Source organism: Colobus angolensis, unplaced genomic scaffold, assembly GCF_000951035.1.
Source record: "Colobus angolensis palliatus isolate OR3802 unplaced genomic scaffold, Cang.pa_1.0 Scaffold991, whole genome shotgun sequence".
NCBI lineage: Eukaryota > Metazoa > Chordata > Mammalia > Primates > Cercopithecidae > Colobus > Colobus angolensis.
The window spans coordinates 64491-71235 of NW_012123943.1; the positions used below are offsets into that span (position 1 = coordinate 64491).

Consider the following 6745-nt stretch of genomic DNA (forward strand, 5'->3'; position numbering starts at 1 on the left):
AGAATACTTCTAACAAATGCAGTTCCTTATAAGTACTGTTTTTTATTTCATGTTGATTGTGGCTTATTATTACCAATGTAATTGATTTTGGGGGTAGATTTTTTTGGCAGCCATATTTGTAGGCACTGCTGACACTTTAGTCTTCAATGTGCTATTAAGAGATAAATTTCCTGCAGCCACAAGACTCTTCACTGAAGAAGTTGCAATTGATGAAGTAATCACAGTACAATTGCTTAAAGGAGAAAGGTGACACAGCTGTTGAAAAAGTAACTTGGCTAATAATATTTAGTTCTGTTGAATCTGCTCCAGTACAAGACACATTGAAGACCTCACAATGTAACTGATTTTGAGTCCCATGAGTAGAGTTGTTGCTTCTGCTGTTATTTTGGGAGGCTGCAAAGAAACCCTCACAAAATATCAGCAGAAGCAACAACTTGTAATTGTTTCTGTCCTTCTAACTGTTGCTTATAAGTCTGTGGTGTGGCACAGTTAATGTTACAAACATCAACATAGTGAATCTTTGGTGGCTTGGGAGGCTGTTTTAGCTTCAGTTGTTTATTTTGTATTTTGGAATTGTGCTTCTTTAGTAAAGATAGTCCCTGTTCAAGCAGCTGTTAATTGTAGAAAGATGCAGCTGAATGCACTGCTGCTTCATAAACTGAATAAAATTTACCAGGATAAATAACTGCTGAGGTACTGTAAGTTGCACTCTGAGTACAGGATGGCACCACAGCAGCTGCAGCTGCTACTGGATGTACAGTGGAGGATATAGGATAAATAAAGTAATGACAGCTGAACTTGCTCTGATTTGTTTTATAGCTGTTACTTATTGAGTTTGCTGGGCTTGAGTATACTGAGTTGTTCCTCAGCTTTATGAGCAGTCTGACAGTAAGCTTCAGCCACAGAAGGCCAAGGTTAGAAATTGGCAGCTATACCAGCAGCAGTTTATGTTAGTTGTTGGTGGTAGTGCTTACTATCATAAGCTATCAGGAGCTGTGGATCCCACATATGAGCATGAGTCCTGGTAGTTTTTTGTAGTAGCTGCAGGTAGGTGGTTCTCCTTGTTGCCTCTGAGTATAACCATGATCAGTTGCTACGTGTGCAGTGGGGTAGCTTTCACAAGCAGCAGTTGCTGCAGCAGCAGCAACAGCTACTGGAGCAGGCCTGGTAACTGCAACTGTGACAAATGCTGGTGCATAGTCAATAGCAACTGAGAAGCTACTGGTGCCTGATGGACTGTGTAGCTACCAATTGTAGTTGGAAGGAAATAGGCTATGCTTGAATCTGGCTGCTGCCTACACTGAGCCACAGTGACTCCTGCTGCCACCCAACTGTGAGTGAATCAAAAGCAGTTGCCAGTCACCATTTTGGTATCTTGCCCTAGCCAGCTGGACACACAGGTGAAAGAAACAACAGAGAATATGGGAATCACGGTTTCCAGGTGAAGCTTCTGAACTCTGACAAACCCGCTGCCTCCCTTATCTGCCCTGTTCCTTTTTTCTTTTTCTTAAACCTTGTCACAGTACATGGTTACATTGTTTATTAGAAATCTTTCTTCAGTTTTGATCTGTCCACTCATTGACATGAAATTTCTTCTCAGAACTTCTTTTACTGTGTCCTATTGGCTTTCCATTTATGTGTAAGTTATCCAAAATTATTCTTGTACATTTCTAGTTTTTTACCATTGTAAGTCTGAAATGATACTTGATTAATCTCTGTCTCCTCAGTGACACTTGATTGGTTTCTGTCTTCTCAAATTTATCAAGTCCCATTTGGTGAGCTAACATATTAGCTACCACAGAGCAGTTGAGAAGAATGTATATTCTGCACCTGTTGCATGAAATGTTCACACGTCTGTTAGGTACATTTGGTCTATGACATAGTTTATGCCTGATGTTTCTGTGTTGATTTTCTGTCTAGATGATCTATATATTGTTGAAAGTGGAGTGTTGACATATCTTGCTATTAGTGTATTGCAGTTTATCACTCTCTTTAAATCCCATAATATTGTATTAACATACTTGAGTACTGTAATGTTGGGTTCATATATATTTATGGTTGCTATATCCTCTTGTTGAATTAATCACCTTATCATTACAAATTTACCTACATTGTCTCTTTAAAAGTATTTGATATAAAGTATATTTTATCTGATATAATAATGGGTACTCCTGATCACTTTTGGTTTCCATTTGCATAAAAATTTTTTCAGCACTTCACTTTTAGTCTGTGTTTAATGGTAAGGTGAGGCCAGGCACAGTGGCTCATGCTTGTAATCCCAGCACTTTGGGAGGCTGAGGCAGTGGATTACCTGAGGTCAGGAGTTTGAGAACAGCCTGGCCAACATGGTGAAATCCCGTCTCTACTAACAATACAAAAATCAGCCGTGTGCGGTGGCGGGTGCCTGTAATCCCAGGTATGTGGGAGGCTGAGGCACAAAAATCACTAGAACCTGGGAGGCAGAGGTTGCAGTGAGCTGAGATTGTGCCACTGCACTCCAGCCTGGGTGACAGAGTCAGACTGTCTAAAAAAACCCAACAAAACAAAACAAAAAACCACAACCAAAACAAACAAACAAAAAGCAATGAGGCGACTCCCTGTAGTCAGCATATACTTGGGTTTTTTTTGATCTATTCACCGAGTCTATACTTCTAATTTGAAAATCTAATCCAGTTACATTCAAGACTATTATTGCTATTTATAGACTCACTCCAGCCATTTGTTTCTTTCCTCTTATTTTGTTGTTTACTTCTGTGATTCAGTGTTTTTCTGTGATGCTAAGGTTTGTTCCCTTTCTCCTTATCATTTGTTTATCTGCCATAATTACTTTGTGATTAAAATTGAGCTGTCATATAAAATCTTATAAAAGACTATGTTAAGCTGATAACAACTTAAGTTTGGTTACATATAAGGACTCTGGTATACTTTTTTCTTTCCCTCACAATGTGGATTTTGATTGCCTTCATTTATATGTATTTTTGTGTGGTTTTCTGAAGCACACATTATAGCTGTTGATATTTTTTATTTTTGGCTATAGACCTTTACGCTTGAGGATTGAAAGTTTTCTGTGACACCATTACAGCACTAGGGTATTCTGAGAATGATTATGAACTTACTCATACTGGTGAGTTTTATGCTTTTGCATGTTTTCATCATAGTGAACATTATGCATTTTTTTCCAAATTTTGCACTTCCTTAAACATTTCTCATAAGTGTGGTATAGTTGTGATGAATTTCTTCAGTTTTTGCTCATCTGGGAAGTTCTTTATTTTGCCTTCATCTCTGAAGGATAGCTTTGCTAAATATAGGATTCTTGACTGTAAGGTTTTTTTTTTTTTTTTTCCCAGCACATTCAATATATCATCTCATTCTCCTGAACTACAAGGTTTCTGTGGAGAATTTTGCTCATAGTCTAATGCAGATCCTCTTATATGTGACTCGATGTTTTTCTCCTGAATATTTTTAATGTTTTAATAATTTCAACTTTTGTTTTAGATTCAGGAGGTACATGTGTAGGACTGTTACATGAGTATATTGTGTGACACTGAGGTTTGGAATGTGAATGATCATGTCATTAAGATAGTAATTATAGCAATGAATAAACAGTTTCTTTCCCCTTTCTTCCACACTCTCTTCCCACTCTCTTGAGTGTCTACTGTTCTCAATTGCATTTCCATGTGTACTGAACGTTAATCTCCCAATTGTAAGTTAGAACATTTGGTATTTGGAGGGGTTTCCCTGTATTAATTTGCTTGGGACAATAGCCTCCAGATGCGAAACACAATATATGGTATTTTTAAATGGCTCTTGTAACTTTTAAAACTCTCAGTTTGTTTCGGATTTTTGACATTTTAATTATCATGTCCCTTAGAAAAAAAACTCCTTGGGTTGAATTGGGGAATTTTTGAACTTCCTGAATCTGTATACGCATATCTCTCCCAAAACTTTGGAAGACTTCAGCTGCTATTTTTAAGTAAGTTTTCTGTGATTTTTCTCTATTTCTTCTCCTTCTGGCACTAAAAAAATGTAAATGTGCAAAGCTACCAGCAAGATGGTTGAATAGGAATAGCTCTGGTCTGCAGCTCCCAGCAAGACCACCACAGAAGCCAGGTGATTTTTGCATTTCCCACTGAGTTACCCTGTTCATCTCATGGGGACTGGTTAGGCAGTGGGTGTAGGATACAGAGGGTGAGCAGAAGCATGGTGGGGTTCTGCCTCACCCAGCAAGTGCAAGAAGTGGGGGGCCTCCCTTCCCCAGCCATGGTAAGCCATGAGGGACAGTGCTATTCAGCCCAGATACTGCACTTTTCCCCTGGCTTTGTAATCCACAGACCAGGAGATTCCCTCATGTGCCTACACCACCAAGGCCCTGGGTTTCAAAGCACAAAACGGGGTGACTGTTTGGGCAGACACCGAGCTAGCTGCAGGAGTTTTTTTCATACCCCAGTGGTACCTGGAATTTCAGTGAGACAGAACCATTCACTCCCCTTTAAAGGGGGCTGAAGCCAGAGAGCCAAGTGGTCTTGCCTCAGCAAGTCCCACTCCCACAGAGCGCAGCAAGCTAAGAACCACTGGTTTGAAATTCTTCCTGTCAGCACAGCAGTCTGAAGTCGACCTGGAACGATCCAGCTTGGTCGGGGGAGGGTCATCCACCATTACTGATGCTTGAGTAGGCGGTTTTCCCCTGACAGCACTAAAAAGGCCTTGAAGTTCGGACTGGGTGGAACTCAACACAGCATGGTGAAGCGGCTGTGGCCAGACTGCCTCTTTAGATTCCTCTTCACTGGTCAGGGCATTTCTGAAAAAAAAGTCAGCAGACCAGTAGGGGCTTATAGCTAAAACTCCCATCTCACCTGGGCAGAGCACCTGGGGGAAGGGGCAGCTGTGGGGGTAGCTTTAGTGTACTTAAATGTTCCTACCTGCCAGCTCTAAAGAGAGCAGCAGATGCTGACAAGGAGGGTTCTACTAGCACAGTGCTTGATCTCTGCTAAGGGACAGACTGTCTGCTCAAGTGGGTCCCTGACCCCCATACCTCCTAATGGGGAGTTGACAGACACCTCATACTGGAGAGCTCTGGCTGGCATCAGGCCAGTGACCCTCTGGGATGAAGCTTCCAGAGGAAGGAGCAGGCAGCAATCTTTGCTTTTCTGCAGCCTCTGCTGGTGATACCCGGGCAAATTGGCTCTGGAGTGGACCACCAGCAAACTGCAGTAGATCTACAGAAGAGGGGCCTGACTATTAGAAGAAAAACTAACGATCAGAAAGCAATAACATCAACATACACAAAAAGAACCCCCACACAGAAACCCTATCCAAAGGTCATTAACCTCAAAGATCAAAGGTAAATAAATTCATGAAATTGAGGAAAAACCAGTGCAAAAATGCTGAAAATTCCAAAAACCAGAATGCCTCTTCCTCTTCAAATGATTGCAACTCCTCTCCAGCAAGGGCACAAAACTAGACAGAGAATGAGTTTGATGAATTGACAGAAGTAGGCTTCAGAAGGCAGGTAATAACAAACTCCTCTATGCTAAAAGAGCATGTTCTAACTCTATACAAGGAAGCTAAGAATCTTGACAAAAGGTTACAAGAACTGCTAACCAGGATAACCAGTTTAGAGAAGAACATAAATGATCTGATGGAGCTGAAAAACACAGCACAAGAATTTCATGAAGAATAAACACATATTAACAGCCAAATCGATCAAGCAGAAGACAGGATATCAGAGATTGAAGATCAGCTTACTGAAATAGGGTGTGAAGACAATATTATAGAAGAAAGATTGAAAAGGAATGAACAAGGTCTCCAAGAAATATGAGAGTATGTGAAAAGGCCAAACCTACAATTGATTGAGCTCCCTGAAAGTGATGGGGAGAATGGAACAAAGTTGGAAATCACACTTCAGGATATTATACAGGAGAACTTCCCCAACCTAGAAAGACAGAACATTCAAATCCAGAAAATACAGAAAACATCACTAAGATACTGCTTGACAATAACAATCCCAAGACACATAATTGCCAGATTCTCCAAGGTTGAAACGAAGGAAAAAATGTTAAGTAAAGCCAGAAAGATAGGTCAGGTTACCCACAAAGAGAAACCCATCAGACTAACAGTGGACCTCTCTGCAGAAACCCTAAAAGCCACAACAGGGTGGGAGCCAATATTCAACATTCATACAGAAAACAATTTTCAACCCAGAATTTCATATCCAGCCAAACTAAGTTTCATAAGTGAAAAAGAAATAAAATACTTTCCAGACAAGCAGATGCAGAGGGATATTGTCACCACCAGGCCTGATTTATAAAAGCTCCTGAAAGGAGCACTAAGTATGGAAAGGATAAACCAGTACTAACAACTGCAAAAACACACCAAAATATAAAGACCAACAACATTATGATGAAACTGTATTAACTAATGTGCAAAATAACCAGCTAGCATCATGATGACAGGATCAAATTCACACATAACAATATTAACGTTAAATGTAAATGGGGTAAATGCCCCAGTTAAAAGACACAGATTGGCAAATTGGATAAAGAGTCAAGACCAATCGGTGTGCTGTATTCAGGAGACACATTTCATGTGCAAGGGCACACATAGGCTCAAAATAAAGGGATGGAGGAATATTTACCAAGCAAATGAAAAGCAAAAAAAAAAAAAAAAGCATGGGTTGCAACCCTAGTCTCTGGCAAAACAGACTTTAAACCAACAACGATCAAAAAAGACAAAGAAGGGCATTACA

The 6745-nt window shown here is 40.2% G+C and overlaps 1 pseudogene; it reads right to left on the reverse strand.

Moving 5' to 3' along the window:
- Positions 1–583: 583 nt before the first annotated feature.
- Positions 584–1506, reverse strand: LOC105505229 (annotated as a pseudogene).
- Between the last annotated feature and the right edge of the window lie 5239 nt (positions 1507–6745).